The sequence below is a fragment of the Wyeomyia smithii genome, chromosome 3, assembly GCF_029784165.1.
Source record: "Wyeomyia smithii strain HCP4-BCI-WySm-NY-G18 chromosome 3, ASM2978416v1, whole genome shotgun sequence".
Classification (NCBI taxonomy): domain Eukaryota; kingdom Metazoa; phylum Arthropoda; class Insecta; order Diptera; family Culicidae; genus Wyeomyia; species Wyeomyia smithii.
Genome location: NC_073696.1, coordinates 128,272,794 through 128,294,495, shown reverse-complemented (window position 1 = coordinate 128,294,495; position 21,702 = coordinate 128,272,794). Strand labels below are relative to the sequence as shown.

The following is a 21,702-nucleotide window of genomic DNA, read 5'->3' as shown; positions in this document are numbered from 1 at the left end:
TTATTTTACCCGTATAGTATGCATGATAAAAATTCCTTCAACTTTTTGGATATGAAACTTTTAATTAAACTATTAAATGTCCCTTAGGGTGGCAATGAAAATCGACTTTTCGAATTCCGCTTTGAAGTAGTGGTCAAAAGTTTTTTCTCGAATATAGCCTCCCTGCAAAATCCCTGATCAATCGGACTTGCGGAACATGTGCCTCAAAGCGGTCAAAGTTTTACTTTTTTGACTAATGAAGAGAAGCACAGGCGGTGTAGTTCATGAAATTGTCGATATCGAAAATTTGTTTTTTTGATTCCAAAAATCTTAGAAACGTTGAGATCTGGTGTTATCTCGGAAAAAAAATCGAAACAAAACTCAACTCTTTATGTGCGGTTTTTGTATTTGTGCGGTTTATTTGTGCAAAAACGATCATTTCCGACGAGATTTTCATCCATTTAGTTATTTCGATCCTTGAAATGAATTTTAACGCATTAGAGGAATTCCACAAATAATGTCCCAGTTTTATAATTTTTTTATTTTTGATTTGGCCTTAACTTTGCATAGACGTTTCTATAGGCAAAAGATGACATTTTGTGCAATTTTGAGAAGCTGTTGAAAAATGCTATTTTGGGAAGGTATTGATTATTACAAATACTTTTAGGGCCAAAACGGTTTGATGATGGGTACACATATCTGCACAAAAAATGTTTACAAACAGCTGTTTTGAAATAAAAAAAAAATCGTTAATTTTTGTAGGTCAACAATATCATCACCACCTCGATTTGCTACTATTTTTCAACGATTTAATCGAGATTCAAATACACCGATTCATTCTACTCACTATTCCTCTACGAAATTTTTTGAGATACGAAAGAATAAAAATAGTTTCGACTGGTCCTTAATACCACTATCCTATTCGACATTGTTTAATAATACACAAATTACAATGAGTTTCTCAATATGCAATGTTGCATAAACCGCTTCACTCACTGTTCACATAAGAACATTTGTATTATTGAACAAGTTTGTTAAGCAGATATGATTGTAGCATGTAGCAAATCGGGAAAATATTATCTGTACAAAATCTGTGCGGTAAGAGTAGATTAACAAGAAGAATTATAAACAGATTACACTATACTATTATGGGTATCTATGTAGAATATTACATAAAACGGTCAAATAGAAAGTTTAACAGATTCGAATGTTCTAAATAGAAATCGAAATAAAAGCAATAACGATATATTGCTGAAAATTATACACTGAAAATTATACACTGGTGGAAATATTTATAACGCCACCATCATTTTTGGCGTTAGTTTTTTGCTCAGTGTAATTGCCGATTTCAATGGTTTTTTATCTTACTCACACTAGTATACCCAGCCAACGAATAGAAACATTTTGAGGTATTACTGTGTTTGTGAGCATGGAATACTTGTTTTGTGTATTAAGAGATGGAAATAATTATAACGCCATCATTTTAGTTTCTAAGTTCAGTTCACTAGTGTGTGTCTGACTTCAACATTATTCAAAATAACTGTTAGCCAGGTTAACTGAAGGCTGTATGACATTTCTTAAGGCATACGTACTTTAAAATAATGCAATTTTCTAGACTTTCATGGACCATGCTACAGGGAACGGTTATAACGGAAAACGAGCGAAGTGAAATCGATGTTTAAAATGAAGAAGGGTTTTCTACTCCCGAGGTGGCTCGTAGACTTGATAGGAGTACGAATGTCGTATAAAGTTATGCCTGCTTGGTGCTCAATATGCTACAAGGAAACGTTTTAGCGGACGCACATAGGAGTAAATCAAGTAAAATCCTGATCAAAAGTCAAAAAAGCAAAAGTTCATTAACAATGTTCTGCATAGTCTCATTTTGAAGTGTGATGCCTACTGAATCTTTTGACAGCTCATGAGCATCCAGAAGTATTGTTGACCTATGTTACAGCTGGTTTTTCAACCAATAAAATTTTATTATATATTCGATAAAATTTTTATATATATTATATATAAAATATTTATATATATTTTATTATATATTATATTCGATAAAATTTTAGCTTTCAGTTGTTGCATTCGATGCTTCCTAACCGTTCACTTATTTTCAAAACAATCAAGTGCAACGTAGTGATTTATTATCAAACCAACTATGGAGATTGTCAAAGAAGCTTATTTTATTCAATTTATAAACTCAAAAGACTAATAAATAGTCTCGATATTGCCAGGGAACATTCTAATAAACACAAAAAATCTGTAAGTGAGATTTTCATATGTCATATTATATGAAGTAGGTTAAGTATCAATGAGTTTCAATGTAAACAGTCAATTGCAAATCAAAGCCTGTATGTTTCTGGTCAAACTGGTGGTTTTAGATCATCCGAACCAATCCGAACTCATGAGTTACATCACAGTGAAAATCATCGAAAAATTTCAACTTTTCAGCTTCCGGCAGTGTTGTTGCCTTAGTATCAAGAATACACATACCTCTGTCATGTAATAGATGAGTGCTCTGAGACATTCTAAACAGGTTGCTATTGAATTCGGATCCTATGACCAAAATTCAAGAAAAACAGTCAAACGTTTTCGTCCTAAGCAATGCAAATATTGCGAGTGAAATGTTCGTACACGGACAATGACAGTAACTTTTCAGATTCTTCTGAACTAGTGACTCTTCAGATTCTTCTGAATGCTCAGATTGATTAATGAACAAAACAGTGTTAATCCCGACTCTCACTGATCTAAAAAATAGTTATGTTTCATTCATAAAGGCTCAGTCATTTATTGTAGAAAAGAGACTCCATTGAATCCAAACGACATCATCAGAAAAGTAACAAAACACTCAAAGGTAGATTATTCCATGAAACTTTTAGTCACAACTAATTAGTATACTATAAAACTATATTTTCGATCCATGATACGTTTCCAGTCCAAAAATACTTAAAAACAATTTTGATCAGGTTTGATGTTCTAAGTGCTCCACTGTGGGACGTCTATGCTAAACAGGTATAAAATAATGACAGTCTAGCGCCTTGCTGTTGAATCCAAGCTTTCATCAGCTGAAATAAAAGCAGAAATGAACATTCTAGTCGACAGTCGACATCCTACAAGTTTCAAAATCCGACTCGAACTTTTCATTCAAGTAGGGCAGTCGCTATATCACGACTTCTTCCGCGGCATACAAAAAAACACGCTTGAATTTCGAAGGAGGAAGGAGGTGCCATAATTGTTTGGGCAAACATTAATAACACTAGAAACTCTCCAATATACTTAATATAAAGCAGAAAAAATAGAAATTCCGAGAAGAACTTGGTATGGCTAAAGGAAGCTTTGAATTCTTTCACGGAAAAAGTTCTGAACGAAAATGTTATTTTTCAGCAATATATTGCTTTATTTTAGACAGCCGGTAACACCAAAAAAATTCTGGAGGCCCATATATTTGCTCTAATGGTTGGTCATCGTGTAGTTCGGGCTTGAATCCTTTTAAGAATAAATGGAGAACGTTTATCAGTGAATTTATTCGCACAGAGCATGAAATTTGAAACTGCTAAACTACTGAAAAAAGCTATCATCCACGAATTATGCTAAAATTATTCCCAATACGCTGAAATCTCCTACACATTCTATGCCAAGGCGGCTCCAACCTGACCTCATACAGAATAAAGGCGAAACAACACATTGCTAATCATATTTGCTTTTGAGTTTTGTCGCTAATTATTTCATTAGAAATGGTTTTTTCAAGCTGGTGTTATATATATTTCCATCTTGAAATAACGAAATGATCCCACACTTTATACATAGACTCAATATTCGAATGATTAACTAGCACAAAAAATCGTAGGTTATCGTACACAGATTATATAAATACAACAACAAAATATTCTTGTTTAAGGACTTTATGAAAAAGTACTATATTAGAGGTGGCGTTATAATTATTTCCACCAGTGTATAAAACAATATGTACATATATGTGAAAAGTAATCTTAATTTTAATTTGCCTAATAAGGACCTGGGAACTTAAAAACTTATTACTTTACATAAAATTTCTCGATTCAATGCATAATAGACGCACCGTAGAGATAAAAAGTCACAATTATTTTTAATTGGCGATCATTTCATGATCGCAAGCTTAATTAAATTCAATTCATCAACAAGGTCAATTACAGAACTATGTTAATCCGTTATTGACCAGGACTATTGTTGATTAAGAAACGATTATGCAAGAGTGAATCTGGTATTTATCGCTATTATGATTATTCATTTTTGTTGGAGTTGTGATGATTATTTCTATTTCGTGATTCTATTTTCTGATCAACGTACTTATATAAACGTCAACGTATTTATATCAACACTAGTTGGTCTGTTCTGACAAGTCACTTGCAAAATGCGTTTGAATCAAAAATCCCAATACAAATATATTGTAGCATACCAACCAATTTAATTTTTTAAAATTAGTATCAATATCAAAATATCTGAAATTATGATATATTTTTCAATTGTCAATTGTTATTTTTGATTTGGTTGAAGATGTCATTTTATGCTATTGGTAATTTTTCTTGGATCACGACTAATTTGTGAAAAGAATCTATGCTGAAAGAGTACTGATGATTACAAACCATTTAAGAGCCAGAACGGTTTGTTTGATCGGTATGACGTCTTAGAAAAAGCTGTAGATAATAATTTCGTCTTTCCGAAAAAAAATATGACACCATGAAAAAAACACTTAGAATTAATTATCGCGAAAGCTCATTTTTCATGTCCCTTAAGCTGGAAGTACAAAGTCAGCAGAACAAAGAGTTAATAGTGTGAAAATTTAGTGCTCATTCGATGCTCATTTAATGCCATACCGCCGAATTTAATGCTCCATCATTTCTTTGAAAAATGTATTTGTTTGCTAGCTTAAGAAAATAGCTAGCAGACACTATACGAAAATAGCATTTTTAGTCACAAAACGGTTCTATAACGGTCAAAAACATTTAATGCTCATTTAATGCTCTTATAAAAACCTGATTTTCATGATAATTTTATAGATTTTGTATAAAATTTTCAAAAATATGACATTATATGAATAGCTTCAATTTTTTCAAACATTTTCTTCTGAAAACAATCAGAATCCTTTTGATACGATTAGATACCAATTAAATGCTCCCATATGCGAGCAGTTTCAATAACTTAGGTGCATTTTTCATTAAATATATTTTTTTTTTAATATTGTTCTGCTAGCTTAAGAAAAAAGTTAGCAGAACATTGGCCAGAAACAGCATTTTCAAGCAATAAACTGTTGTAGAATGGTCAAAATAATTTAATGCTCATTAAATGCTCTTGAGATTACCTGATATGATATGATAATGATAATTTTATTGATTTTGTATAATTTTTTCAGAAATATGATATTATATGAATAGCCTCAATTTTTTCGAACATTTTCCTCTGAAAACAATCAGAAACCTTTTGGTACGATTAGATACCAATTAAATGCTCCCATATGCGAGCAGTTTCAATAACTTAGGTGCATTTTTCATTAAATATATTTTTTTCAAAAATATTGCTCTGCTAGCTTAAGAAAAAAGTTAGCAGAACATTGGCCAGAAACAGCATTTTCAAGCAAAAAACTGTTGTAGAATGGTCAAAATAGTTTAATGCTCATGAAATGCTTTTTAAATAACCTGATCTTCATGATGATTTTATTGATTTTGCATAGATTTTTCAAAAATATGATTTATATGAATAGCATCAATTTTTTCGAACATTTTCCTCTGAAAACAATCAGAATTCTTTTGATACGATTAGATAACAATTAAATGCTCCCATATGCGAGCAGTTTCAATAACTTAGGTGAATTTTTCATCAAATATATTTTTTTCAAAAATATTGTTCTGCTAGCTTAAGAAAAAAGTTAGCAGAACATTGGCCAGATACAGCATTTTCAAGCAATAAACTGTTGTAGAATGCTCAAAATAATTTAATGCTTATTAAATGCTCTTGAAAAAACCTGATTTTCATGATAATTTCATTGATGTTGCATAAATTTTTCAATAATATTATAATAATATGATAATACATGAATAGCTTCAATTTTTTCGAACATTTTCCTCTGAAAACAATCAGAATCCTTTTTATACGATTAGATACCAATTAAATGCTCCCATATGCGAGCAGTTTCAATAACTTAGGTGAATTTTTCATCAAATATATTTTTTTCAAAAATATTGTTCTGCTAGCTTAAGAAAAAAGTTAGCAGAACATTGGCCAGAAACAGCATTTTTAAGCAATAAACTGTTGTAGAATGGTCATAATAATTTAATGCTCATTTAATGCTCTTGAAAAAACATGATTTTCATGATAATTTTATTGATTTTGTATAAATTTTTCAATAATATGATAGGGTGATTGATCGTGGTTCGCACTATGCAAACCCTGATCCTGGTTCGTGCTATTAACTGAATCATCGATAAACCATTGAACAGTCAAAGATTTTTAATTGAAAAATTTTTTAAAGCTGCTGCTATTTGTTAACAATACATACCTTTGATTTTTTCCTAAAGGAAACTGCTTCAACTAACCCTGACAGCCGAGCTAATGAAAGATGTAAATTAGGCTGCCAATGTCTTCACCGAAGCAGTCTGTTTAAAGTTCTCTACAGTATTTTAGCTCGTGATGTAAAACTTCAAATCAAGTTTAAAAAGACGATCCATCTATATTTTACCAGTACTGAAACTTTAATTATAGAAAAAAGTCTCCGATTGTGATTTTTCTTTAATAATACAATATTAGTTTTTTGATCCTGATTCGCGCTGCAAATGTTCGTGGTTCGTCCTGATAGTTTCACCAAATCACCGCTAGGGGCAATGCGTATTATTTATTTTTAACCTGAGAGTTTCAGTCAACCGCTCTGGAAAAACATCGCTAAAAATCTAAACAAACAGACGGACTTTTCTATAAAACACAGGAATTGGATAAAAAAAAAAAATTTAACTAACAAGGCAAGTTAACATTGATTTTCTGGCCATTAAAATAAATAAGTCCTTCTAATAATGAAACTGGCCAGAAAGTCGTCCTACGAAACTTCTCCAGAAAATTATTAGTGGGGATATTTGGCAGGAGGAACAAAACTAAATGTGAAATAGGATGAATAACATCATATTAAACACCACCATGAATAAAATAATTAAAAGCATCCCACTTCTTAATAGCGGTATTGCTAATAATAGAAACGCGGGTAAAGCAGACACCCGGGCATATCTCACGATAGATCAAGGATTCGGCGCAGTGAGGAAGTCCGTATAGAAAAAAGTGTGAAACTCTCAAAGTAAATTTCCGTTTAAAAAAAATGTCTGAATTCATATTGTTCGAAATAATCTGAATACTAATTATGTACAAGTTTCTTCCACACTGATAAGTAGATATATTGAGAATATAACTGTATTTGACACAAAAGTACGTTTATATTACGTGTATTCCGTCAATTTCCAATGCAGAACTTCTATTTTTTATTAGAACGAACCAAGATCATAAATGACGCGAACCACGATCAACATGGCACGAACCAGGATCAAAATTTCGCTTGCATTAAAACTCATACCAATGATATTTACTAGACATCAGGTGTTTTTAAAGGCAACTAATTTAATCGTCTATAGTTGCTCTTTCTATTCAATCAAAATTTTAGTTGAAAAGTATTGCAATTTTAGGAAAATTTTTCATTCATTCCTAGGGTGCCATAAAAAACAATGAGACAAACGCGAACCACGATCAATGTTCCTAATATATGAATAGCTTCAATTTTTTCGAACATTTTCCTCTGAAAACAATCAGAATCCTTTTGATACGATTAGATACCAATTAAATGCTCCCATATGCGAGCAGTTTCAATAACTTAGGTGCATTTTTCATTAAATATATTTTTTTTTCAAAAATATTGTTCTGCTAGCTCAAGAAAAAAGTTAGCAGAACATTGGCCAGAAACAGCATTTTTAAGCAATAAACTGTTGTAGAATGGTCATAATAATTTAATGCTCATTAAATGATTTTGAAAAAACCTGATTTTTATGATAATTTTATTGATTTTGTATAAATTTTTCAACAATATTATAATAATATGATTATACATGAATAGCTTCAATTTTTTCAAACATTTTCCTCTGAAAACAATCAGAATCCTTTTGATACGATTAGATACCAATTAAATGCTCCCATTTACAAGCAGTTTCAATAACTTAAAAAATCAAATTAAAATAAAATTTAAATTAAATTTAAAAAATGTAATTTAATTTATTGAGATTTGTTTCAATTAGGACTTATCATTCGTAGGGAGTTAAACCTACTTATCAAAAAAAAAATAATATAAACTGACAACTAACTCAATTCAAAACTTATTGACTAAAAAGAGAGCTCATCGTAGCAATTAAGGATTGCAACGATTTTTGTCGAAAATTGTTAATAATTTTATTTGACATAGCTTCATGTTTCAACACCAGTAAGTCTATGTTATTCGAGTGTACCAAACCAAGACGCTTCAAAATCATTTTCACAATTTTATTCCGAACCTGTTATCTGTGCAAAAGAGTAAAAAAATGGGCGGTACAGCGGAATTTTGTTTTGATTGTGAAATTGAACTTTGTTTACCTTGCCGTGCCTTAACAATTGCTAGACGGACTGGGCATTAATAAAAATTTGACATATGGTTGCCGTTACAATTCGCACAGCGAAAATTTTTACTCTCTTTCACAGGACATATAGCCTTTTTGTGAGAAGAGTCTCCACAAATGAGGCATTTTTGGTCCAAGTTACAGATTTTTGAACCATGGCCATAACGTTGGAAAATTCGCAATTGGGCTTTTCTCCTCCCCCAAACTTTCTATAGTGGGAGTTACACTTTACCTGAACATTATTGATGGCATGTGGTTTGTCAAAAAATTTCAAATTTTTAACCTCAGTGCGGTTAGTAAAGCAAAGCCTGGGTGCTACATTCCGATTCGGAAACTGACATTCTGTTTACTATACAAAGACTTCGCAGCCGACTGTTTTAGTTTTGCGGGGCTAGCGCTACGATCCTACAGACACTAACAGTCTCTCCCAAACCGAGACTCAAACTTACGACGACTGGCTTGTTAGGCTTTCATCGTACGACGAGACCATCTGGGAGATAAATCCGGTTAAAATGAATTAAATAATTAACAAGGGAAATTCCAGCTCTCTGACTTTTCTCGCCTCATGATTTTCGTTTTATTAGATATGCCAATTAATTCTGTTGGGGTAAGTTTGATGATCGGTGGTTGAGCGGTGATGATGATCTCATCAACGGTTTGATCACTGGTGAGACCTTTCAAGACAACCTCGACCGGCTTGGCGTTCTTGATGTCATAGGTTAAAAATTTGTATATCTTATCAGTTTAATACTGAACAAGACGATTATGGCCTTTAATTGACTCAGCTAATAAGCATTCGCCGCTAATAAGTATAAGCAGTTGATCAAACAAGTGATCAAATAGTACCCAACAAATCGAAAAAAGGGACCAACAGTTGTTAGAAAATAGCCAGAGAAGTTATTGCTATTGAAAAGGATACGGGATAAGGGATTGGGCGATCTACAGGGAAAGATCAATCTTCAGGATCGATTCAGCTGAGCGGTCCCAGATCGATTCATCTAAAAAATCGGAGCTGCAGGATCGATCTCTGTTGAAACGATCTTTCAAAGCATTTTTTTTTTGGCACCCCTTGGGGGTAACACCGGCACCTAAGTTTGTTCATGAATTAACTCGAATTAACTGAACCAATTTTAATTCGGAAACCACCGAATGAGAGATCTTACATTTCTGTATGTTACTGTTGAATTTGGTTGTTGTCGGTTAACTGGTTCTGGGCAGATTACCGGAACAAGTTCCGGTGAACGTTATGTATAAACAATAAAAGGATTTTGATACTCGGTAAGCCTATCATGTGGCACTCTAAATCATATTATTAACTAGTTTCATTGAAACCATGATCACATTGACCACACCGGAGCATATTTCAAATACCACCGGAAAAGCCGTCAGTTTTGTGACTTGATTCAGTACATTTGGCACCTCTAATAACCCTTGGAATCATTCATAAATCACAGAAGAGCTTGAGTGCATGCTTCTAAGTCGATTAATTAATTTATTTATCAGCGAGATATCGGTAATAGATGAGAAATATGAGTCAGTAACATCCAACTAGCCTCAGACCATGTCGGGCTTACCCCACTCACTGGGTGACGGTGTTACCCCGACAGCACACATTTTTTTAAAAAAGAGTATTTCTACAAATTTATCGCTTCAATTTACCTCAGATCGAATTCCTGTGATTGCTAACAATACAGACAATAAATTGCAGGGCAACGAAAAATTATTTTAGTCTTTTCAAATGAATAAAAGCTTAAGTTCCACTCACAAAAAATTACATCCGGTTACGCATCAGCTGCAGTAGCGTATGTTTTGTCTATTATTTTGACGTTTGACGTTTCACGGTGGCTTCGATGGGTCTTAAAATATCTAAAATATTAAATACCAACACTTCACATATTCCAAAACACAGTGATTTAGCGTTTTCTAGTAAAATCCTAGGGGTGACGGTCTCACCCTCAGTGCCGGGCTTACCCCCAGTAACCCTACGTGAGAATGAATAATCTATCATTCATGAAGAACAGAAATCATTTAAATAGTTCATAATGATATGGCCTCACCTCCAGTCACTGACGGACGAGCAAAATGTTGTATTAGAGAATGCGAGTGAAACATGTTTGGTGACAGCTGAGTCGAACAGTTTCGCAGACCAGCTTGTCCAAATCCAGCCATCTGCAATATCAAAATTGGTCAGGCGAGTAACTCGCCGGTCGCCTCGTTTTCTGTAATAAGCCCCAATTACAAAAAATCCCCAGAACATTGAACACCGATGACTCGAAATCATGTTTTTGGAGATTGGTTCGATCTGGTTGTACTCCGATTTTTTTTTTTTTTTAAGGGGGGATTTGTTAGTAGCTTAAGTATTTATGATAAATATTAGTAAATAATGAGTATGTGTGTCCAGTCACAAATGGTGACTTCTCAACACTGTTAGTAATTTGTAATTTTAATTGTTAGGATTTGTTTGCTTTCGCAATTAGGACTTATCATTCGTAGGGATTTAAACCTACTTGTCAGGAAAGGGGAAGTAAACTTACAACTAACTTAATTGCTAACTTATTGGCTATAAAGAGAGCTTATCGTAGCAATTGAGGATTGCAACGATTTTTGTCGAAAATTGTTAATAATTTTATTTGACATAGCTTCTAATGGTTCCACACCAGTAAGTCTATGTAATTCGAGTGTACCAAACCAAGGAGGACGCTTCAAAATCATTTTCAGAATTTTATTCTGAATCCTTTGGAGCGTTTTCTTCCTTGTTGAACAGCAACTTGACCAGATCGGTACAGCATAAAGCATTGCTGGTCTAAAAATTTGTTTGTAAATCAAAAGTTTGTTCTTTAAACAAAGTTTAGAATTCCTGTTAATGAGAGGATATAAACATCTCGTATATTTGATGCACTTGGCTTGTATACTCTCAATGTGCTCTTTGAAAATAAGTTTTTTATCATAAATTAGTCCCAAGTACTTAACCTTGTCGGACCAACTTAAAATAACCCCATTCATCTTGACAACGTGATTATTGTTTGGCTTGAGGAAAGAAGCCCTAGGCTTATGCGGAAAAATTATCATTTGAGTTTTAGAAGCATTGGGAGAGATTTTCCACTTTTGCAAGTAGGAAGAAAAAATATCTAAACTTTTCTGCAATCGACTGCATATGACACGAAGACTTTTTCCTTTTACGGAAATGCTTGTGTCATCGCAGAACAATGACTTTGTGCATCCTGGAGGCAAATCAGGAAGATCTGAAGTGAATATGTTGTACAGGACTGGACCCAAGACTGAACCTTGAGGTACACCTGCTCTGACAGGAAATCTATCAGATTTTGAATTCTGATAGACAACCTGCAGAGTTCGATCAGTAAGATAATTTTTTAAAATTTTGATTAGGAAAATTGGAAAATTAAAAGTTTGCAATTTCGCAATCAAACCTTTATGCCAAACACTGTCGAATGCTTTTTCTATGTCTAAAAGAGCAGCTCCAGTGGAATAACCTTCAGATTTGTTAGCTCGTATCATATTAGTAACTCTGAGCAATTGATGAGTTGTGGAATGCCCATGGCGAAATCCAAACTGTTCATTTGCAAAAATTGAATTTTCGTTGATGTGTGACATCATTCTGTTAAGAATAATTCTCTCAAACAGTTTACTTATTGAAGAAAGCAAACTGATTGGTCGATAACTTGAAACTTCAGCTGGGTTCTTATCCGGTTTTAAAATGGGAGTAATTTTTGCATTTTTCCATAATTTGGGAAAGTATGCAATTTTGAAGCAGCAATTGAAAATTTTCACTAAAAATTCCATTGTGCTCTCAGGGAGATGTTTGATTAGTAAATTAAAGATTCCATCGTCACCAGGTGCTTTCATATTTTTGAAATTTTTAATAATTGATTTAATCTCATTCAAGTTAGTTTCAATTATTTCTGCAGGTAAAAAATTCTGGGAAGAAATTAAATCAAATTGACGTGTGACTTCATTTTCAATTGGACTCACAAAATTCAAATTAGAGTTATGAACACTCTCAAACTGCTGAGCAAGTCTTTGAGCCTTTTGTTCATTGGATACAAGAAAACGTTCACCATCTTTTAAAACTGGAATAGGCTTTGAAGGTTTCTTAAGAATCTTCGACAGCTTCCAAAATGGTTTTGAATATGGTTTCTATTTTTCAACTTTAGTCTCAAAATTTTGATTTCTCAGAAGAGTAAATCTATGCTTAATCTCTTTCTGTAAATCTTTATAAATAGTTTTAAAAACAGGGTCACGAGAACGTTGATACTGACGTCTGCGGACATTTTTCAAACGAATTAGAAGTTGAAGATTTTCGTCAATTATTGATGAATCAAATTGCACTTGAGCCTTTGGAACAGAATAATTCCTGGCATCAACAATTGCACATTTTAATGCTTCCAAAGCGGAATCAATACTCACTTCGTTTTGCAAATCAAGCTCATTATTGAAATTTCTCTCAATATGAGTTTTGTATCTTTCCCAATTAGCCTTGTTATAATTAAAAACAGAGCTCATAGGGTTTAAAACTGATTCATGTGATAAAGAAAAAGTTATAGGAAGATGGTCAGAATCAAAGTCAGCATGTGTGATCAAATCACTACATACATGACTTTGATCTGTTAGCACCAAAACAATTGTTGAAGGGTTATAGAATAGTATCCTGAAGAACAATCATTGAATAAAATTTTGCCATTGGAATTACTTTGAGAATTATTCCATGAACGATGTTTAGCGTTAAAATCGCCGATTATGAAAAATTTCGAACGATTTCTGGTGAGTTTTTGCAAATCACCTTTAAAATAATTTTTGAGCTCGCGTGTGCATTGAAATGGTAAATATGCTGCGGCGATAAATAAAATCCCAAGTTCAGTTTGAACTTCAATTCCCAAAGTTTCAATAACTTTCGTCTCAAGATGGGGAAGAGCACTTTCGTCTCAAGATGGGGAAGAGCACGATGTTTGATTCGGCGATGAATAAAAACTGTAACTCCACCGCCGGAACCCTGAATCCTATCATATCTATGAACCACGTAATTGGGATCATATTTTAATTTTATGTTAGGTTTCAAAAATGTTTCAGTAATAATTGCAATATGCACATTATTTACTGTTAAAAAATTAAAAAGCTCATTCTCATTGGCCTTCAATGAGCGAGCATTCCAATTTAATATTTTAATTGTTTTATTTAAAATCATTGCTAAATTTTAAATTAGAAACAATTTTAATAGTAAAATTTGTGCCTATTTGAATGGCTTCAAACATTGATTTTGCCTGCAACATGGCGTTCATAAGATCGAACATTGCCTGTTGCAAAAAAGAAAGTTTACCTGCCGTAATAGGCCCCAGGCAGTTGACATTAGAAAAAATATTTTCGGTAGCAATATTAGCTGGAGTGATAGGTGTACAATTATTTTCTAGCGTGTTTTGCTTACCCATATTAACGGTCATTTTCGAACTACCAACACTAGGCGGTATAATGTTCGAACTACCTGTAACCTGTGCATATGTTAAACGGGTATGCAAAGGAGTAGGTAAACTATGCGTCACTGGTACGCTTGGAGAATTTTGTTTTGAAGTTGGTTTTAATTGAGAAATTGAATTTTGTTTACCTTGCCTTGCCTTAACAATTGCTAAACGGACTGGGCATTGATAAAAATTTGACATATGGTTGCCGTTACAATTCGCACAGCGAAAATTTTTACTCTCTTTCACAGGACATGTGTCCTTTTTGTGAGAAGAGTCTCCACAATTAAGACATTTTTGGTCCATGTTACAGAATTTGGAACCATGGCCATAACGTTGGCAAGTACGGCATTGGGTGATATGCTTTTCACCTCCGCCATACTTCCTATACATTTCCCACTTTACACGCACATTATACAAAGCATGTGCTTTTTCAAAAAATTTTAAGTTGTTAACCTCATTGCGGGTAAAATGAATTAAATAATTAACAAGGGAAATTCCAGTTCTCTGACTGTTTTCGCCTCGTGATTTTTGTTTCATTAGAATTACTTGGGTAGGGGCTATGCCAAGTAATTCTGTTAAAGTAAGTTTGATCTCATCAACGGTTTGATCGTTGGTGAGACCTTTCAATACAACCTTGAACGGCTTGGCGTTCTTGGTGTCATATGTAAAAAATTTGTACATCTTGTCAGTTAAATACTGAACAAGACGATCACGACCCTTTACTGAGTCGGCTAATAAGCGGCACCTCTACGGCCAATTTGATAGGTAACTTTAACGTCAGAAACAAACGTTGAAAGTTCCTTTTTGAATATATTAAATTCAGAAGAAATAGTTACCACAATAGGTGGAACTTTCTCCTTTTTTAAAGATTTTATATTTTGTATAGTTTCATTATTAATAACTTCCATTTCACCAGCTTCTTGCTCAGGCAAAATATCAAAAGGATTGTCACTACACACACTCGAAGTGTCAGAAAGAGATGCCTCTCTTTTCCTCCCCGCAGCGCTGCGAGGTTTCTTTTTCCGTCCAGCCATTTCAGGTGATACGAAAAAAGTTAAAACAAATGTTAAATTCAAAAGTAGGTAGTCTTGAGAAAGACTGATGGGAAATAACTTTCAGGTAGTCTTTAAAAGACACACTGACAAAACACAAACTTTGAAGCTATAGGCAGTCAAAGACCAGTCCACAAGCAAACGAAAAAACGTCTGATCTGTAGGACAGTTCAAGACGCACTGAGGTTGTACTCCGATCATTTCATTATTGCTAGTCCATCACCAGTTGCATTATGGGCAGGAATGAAATGAACTATATGGAGGCATGATGATGTCATAATCGCACGTTACCATTCAAAAGCCGCTAAGACAATATTAGAAATGCTAACTTTTTTCTTAAGCTAGCAGAACAATATTTAAAAAAATATATTTAATGAAAAATGCACATAAGTTATTGAAACTGCTCGCATATGGGAGCATTTAATTGGTATCTAATCGTATCAAAAGGACTCTGATTGTTTTCAGAGGAAAATGTTCGAAAAAATTGAAGCTATTCATGTATTATCATATTATTATAATATTATTGAAAAATTTATGCAACATCAATGAAATTATCATAAAAATCAGGTTTTTTCAAGAGCATTTAATGAGCATTAAATTATTATGACCATTCTACAACAGTTTGTTGCTTGAAAATGCTGTTTCTGGCCAATGTTCTGCTAACTTTTTTCTTAAGCTAGCAGAACAATATTTTTGACAAAAATATATTTAATGAAAAATGCACCTAAGTTATTGAAACTGCTCGCATATGGGAGCATTTAATTGGTATCTAATCGCATCAAAAGGATTCTGATTGTTTTCAGAGGAAAATGTTCGAAAAAATTGAAGCTATTCATGTATTATCATATTATTATAATATTATTGAAAAATTTATGCAACATCAATGAAATTATCATAAAAATCAGGTTTTTTCAAGAGCATTTAATGAGCATTAAACTATTTTGACCATTCTACAACAGTTTATTGCTTGAAAATGCTGTTTCTGGCCAATGTTCTGCTAACTTTTTTCTTAAGCTAGCAGAACAATATTTAAAAAAAAATATATTTAATGAAAAATGCACATAAGTTATTGAAACTGCTCGCATATGGGAGCATTTAATTGGTATCTAATCGTATCAAAAGGACTCTGATTGTTTTCAGAGGAAAATGTTCGAAAAAATTGAAGCTATTCATGTATTATCATATTATTATAATATTGTTGAAAAATTTATGCAACATCAATGAAATTATCATAAAAATCAGGTTTTTTCAAGAGCATTTAATGAGCATTAAACTATTTTGACCATTCTACAACAGTTTATTGCTTGAAAATGCTGTTTCTGGCCAATGTTCTGCTAACTTTTTTCTTAAGCTAGCAGAACAATATTTAAAAAAATATATATTTAATGAAAAATGCACCTAAGTTATTGAAACTGCTCGCATATGGGAGCATTTAATTGGTATCTAATCGTATCAAAAGGATTCTGATTGTTTTCAGAGGAAAATGTTCGACAAAATTAAAGCTATTCATGTATTATCATATTATTATAATATTATTGAAAAATTCATGCAGCATCAATGAAATTATCATGAAAATCAGGTTTTTTCAAGAGCATTCAATGAGCATTAAACTATTTTGACCATTCTATAACAGTTTATTGCTTGAAAATGCTGTTTCTGGCCAATGTTCTGCTAACTTTTTTCTTAAGCTAGCAGAACAATATTTAAAAAAAAATATATTTAATGAAAAATGCACATAAGTTATTGAAACTGCTCGCATATGGGAGCATTTAATTGGTATCTAATCGTATCAAAAGGACTCTGATTGTTTTCAGAGGAAAATGTTCGAAAAAATTGAAGCTATTCATGTATTATCATATTTTTATAAATTATTGAAAAATTTATGCAACATCAATGAAATTATCATAAAAATCAGGTTTTTTCAAGAGCATTTAATGAGCATTAAATTATTATGACCATTCTACAACAGTTTATTGCTTGAAAATGCTGTTTCTGGCCAATGTTCTGCTAACTTTTTTCTTAAGCTAGCAGAACAATATTTTTGACAAAAATATATTCAATGAAAAATGCACCTAAGTTATTGAAACTGCTCGCATATGGGAGCATTTAATTGGTATCTAATCGTATCAAAAGGATTCTGATCGTTTTCAGAGGAAAATGTTCGAAAAAATTGAAGCTATTCATGTATTATCATATTATTATAATAGTATTGAAAAATTTATGCAACATCAATGAAATTATCATGAAAATCAGGTTTTTTCAAGAGCATTTAATGAGCATTGAACTATTTTGACCATTTTATAACAGTTTATTGCTTGAAAATGCTGTTTCTGGCCAATGTTATGCTAACTTTTTTCTTAAGCTAGCAGAACAATATTTAAAAAAAATATATTTAATGAAAAATGCACATAAGTTATTGAAACTGCTCGCGTATGGGAGCATTTAATTGGTATCTAATCGTATCAAAAGGACTCTGATTGTTTTCAGAGGAAAATGTTCGAAAAAATTGAAGCTATTCATATATTATCATATTTTTGAAAAATTTATACAAAATCAATAAAATTATCATGAAAATCATGTTTTTTCAAGAGCATTTAATGAGCATTAAATTATTATGACCATTCTACAACAGTTTATTGCTTGAAAATGCTGTTTCTGGCCAATGTTCTGCTAACTTTTTTCTTAAACTAGCAGAACAATATTTAAAAAAAATATATTTAATGAAAAATGCACATAAGTTATTGAAACTGCTCGCGTATGGGAGCATTTAATTGGTATCTAATCGTATCAAAAGGACTCTGATTGTTTTCAGAGGAAAATGTTCGAAAAAATTGAAGCTATTCATATATTATCATATTTTTGAAAAATTTATACAAAATCAATAAAATTATCATGAAAATCATGTTTTTTCAAGAGCATTTAATGAGCATTAAATTATTATGACCATTCTACAACAGTTTATTGCTTAAAATGCTGTTTCTGGCCAATGTTCTGCTAACTTTTTTCTTAAGCTAGCAGAACAATATTTAAAAAAAATATATTTAATGAAAAATGCACATAAGTTATTGAAACTGCTCGCATATGGGAGCATTTAATTGGTATCTAATCGTATCAAAAGGATTCTGATTGTTTTCAGAGGAAAATGTTTGAAAAAATTGAAGCTATTTATGTATTATCATATTATTATATTATTGAAAAATTTATACAAAATCAATAAAATTATCATGAAAATCAGGTTTTTTCAAGAGCATTAAATGAGCATTATATGTTCTTGACCGTTATAGAACCGTTTTGTGACCAAAAATGCTATTTTCGTATATTGTCTGCTAGCTATTTCCTTAAGCTAGCAAACAAATGCAATTTTCAAAGAAACGATGGAGCATTAAATTCGGCGATATGGCATTAAATGAGCATCGAATGAGCACTTAATTTTCATGCTATTAACTCTTTGTTCTGCTGACTTTGTACTTCCAGCTTAAGGGACATTCATTTTTCAAAATTTTTATTTTATTTTCATAGAAACTACAAAAGGTCAACTATACATTGATGGTTGTCTGATCGTAGAAAAATGAGAAACAAAGAAGTAAAGTTCAAGAGTAACCCGAATGACAAGATTAAAAATGAAAAGTAGTCGTAAACTCTGCTCAATAATTTACTCGCATTTTTTTTTTCAATAAACAACCTTACATATCAGACTATTTAATGCCGTGTCAAAAAGTTGTGAAAAGAAGAAAACTGGTCGAAAACGGCCCTTGGGCTTGTAATTTCAAAATGCTCATCGCTAAATCTATACCACAAAATTAAAACTTGAAATTGATTTTGCATGCCGGTTTTTTTCAATACTTCAAATGCAAGAAGTAGGAAAAAAATGATATCGATGAAATCTATTGTTATTTAGAAAAACTACATTTGAATACATTGACATAAAACAAAAATAAAATATGTAACTGATCAAAATAGGGCAATAATATACTGCGATTATCAGGTACAGACATGTTCCTACCTCATTCTGTAGTTATAATTTCGTTATTGGTTGCTAATATTTTGACGTATCGGCAAGATATCGCTGGTAAAGAAAAATTGTTATTGTATCTTTGTGTATCGCGTACACTCTTGATATTACATTGAACAAATTTCACATAAGTTAATCTAACGTCGAGAGAACCTATTTTAGTATTGTAGGGGAATTGGGGCAAAGTTTATATGTTGCTGGCATTTTACGTCAATCAGACACCAACCAATCGACTTGAGACTTTTTTACTCGATATAAGGCATAATTTGACTACCACTTTTAGATATTAGCGCATTACCATTGATGCTCATACATACTCGATATTATTTCACTTTGTGAAATATACTAAAACCATGCCAAAACCGGATTCGTAGAATCACCGTTTTGAGCTCAGTTTCTGTCCGATTTAAGATCTGTTTTTTTTTAAAGATGGAAAGAAGATGCACAAACTCTGGACAAACTCTTAGAAGTTTGATATTTGGTCTTAAAACAAAATGGCGTCGAAAAAACATCGCAAATTTCCGGTTTCTCAAAAATTTAAAATGGCGCCATTGTTGCCCCTTAAGTTGAAATATGTTCAAACTCGGGGAAATTTATCCTCGCATCAAACTTCATCAAAAAATCATGCATAGATACTAAGGCAAAAAAAATGTTGCAATGTGTAATCAGTGGTGGGCACCGCTAACTGAAACCTTAGCGACGCTAATCGCGAATTCGCTAACTAAAAAATTTAGCTCGATAATCGCTTAATGCTAAACTCATATTAGCGGAACTTTCGGTAGTCGCATAACTTATTGTACGTAGATTGTCATATAGTTATGTTTATTGCTCATAAAAACGAATGAAAATAATTACTTTCGAGCGCTATTTACAATAAGAGGTTCAAGATTCACAAAACGGTCATACTTGCGGATTATGTGAAAATATGGAGCAACAAAAGTGATTCTGCTTGTATGTAAAATAAATACTTTTAGGAATGTTTTTAAAAACTCAAATATTAACTGAATCGAAAAAGTAGAACCGAAGTTGCCGTAAGTTATACCGCATTGCAATATGCAGAAATTTTTGGCGTTCCAAAAGTTCAATCTAGATCACCTTGTTATCCAGAATGCTCCTGTGGCTTATACGAGAATGGAACTCCATTCTAGTTCTCAACCTTTATCCGCGTATCCCTTGGCGATATTTTCCAAATCAATAGTACCTAATTGTTATTGTTCTCGCAGAGTGGGAGAGAGCAGCAGTAGCTCATGTTGTGATAGTCTAATTCAGGTTGCAAATTAAACTATGATAGCAATCAATGCTACAGTCATGTTTAAGAGCAAGATTGAAAAACAAAGGAAGTATTATGAAGAAAAAATATTTTGTCCGCCATTACAATTCTTTTTTCTTCGCGTACCCCCTGGAGACTTTCGCGAACCCTTAGAGGTACGCGTACTAGAGATGGTCGGGTACGGGTATTTTTACCCGAAACCCGTACCCGACCCGTACCCGACGGGTTCGGGTCGGGTACGGGTGAAGCAAAAAAAAAATTTTCGGGTTCGGGTCGGGTACGGGTATTTTAAAAACCCAGGCTTCGGGTTCGGGTCGGGTACGGGTTCGGAAAAATCTGATTAGGGCGGGTACGGGTCGGGTACGGGTAACTTTATTTTCGTGCATTATTAAAATTTAATTTTTAACATTGCAAGCCTAGTTTTTTTCTCAGTGTGGCTAATCGGAAGGTTCGAAGAAGAAATCGCCCATTCTCACATGAAGAGGAATCGTCCAATTGCTATTCTGACAGTTGTCTGCAGCGTTTGCATCGTGGCCAGGGATGCCGTAAAAAAATATCTGTGTTTAACCGATTTTAAAGTGAATCGATGACACGGAATTTATACACACAAATTACAGATTTTTGGCAAATACATTAATTTAAATTAATATTTTTAAGTTCTAAGATATATCAACTTTGATCTTATATATTACTCAGATTTCGGGTAGCTGCGATGTTCATATAAATATCGTCGCTTGTTTCAAACTATATCATACTTGCAAGTTACTATGAATCTTTAAAAAAATACAATTGAATTTTCATTATTCATTTAAAAACAAATAAAAATATTCATAAATTCATCTGAAACATACATTTTTTAATATAAATTCTTAAGCACAATACAGATGGTTTTTTTTCTGTTAAATAAATCAAATTATTTATGGCAACTCTTGTCATAGCTCGTCACCCTCATTGTTTCATTGGTTACGATTAATTGTTTGTCAGAATGGAAGGTCCGTCTAAAATAAATACCAAATCATCAATTGAAACGTTAATCAAATTGAAAAGTGCGCGCGTGAAATATATAGATAAAACTGATCAGAAGTCAGATGTGTGGAAAGTGTTTAAAGTGCTGGAGGTGGACTCGAAGCAAGTTGACTTTGTCTGGTGCGAAATTTGTGGTGCTGTTCTTGCCTGGCATAGCCAAAAAACAGGTACAAAATCCCTTAAAAGTCATGCCGACTCTCATTCGCGGAAGCGTGGTGAAAGTGCATCAGGTTCAGGTTTA

At 32.8% G+C, this 21,702-nt stretch overlaps 1 protein-coding gene across 1 annotated transcript in view; it reads right to left on the bottom strand.

Annotated features, from left to right (window-relative positions):
- The window catches only part of LOC129726698 (glycerophosphocholine phosphodiesterase GPCPD1), a 96,639-nt gene that overhangs the window by 51,042 nt on the left and 23,895 nt on the right, over nucleotides 1-21,702 (bottom strand). The window lies entirely within an intron of this gene.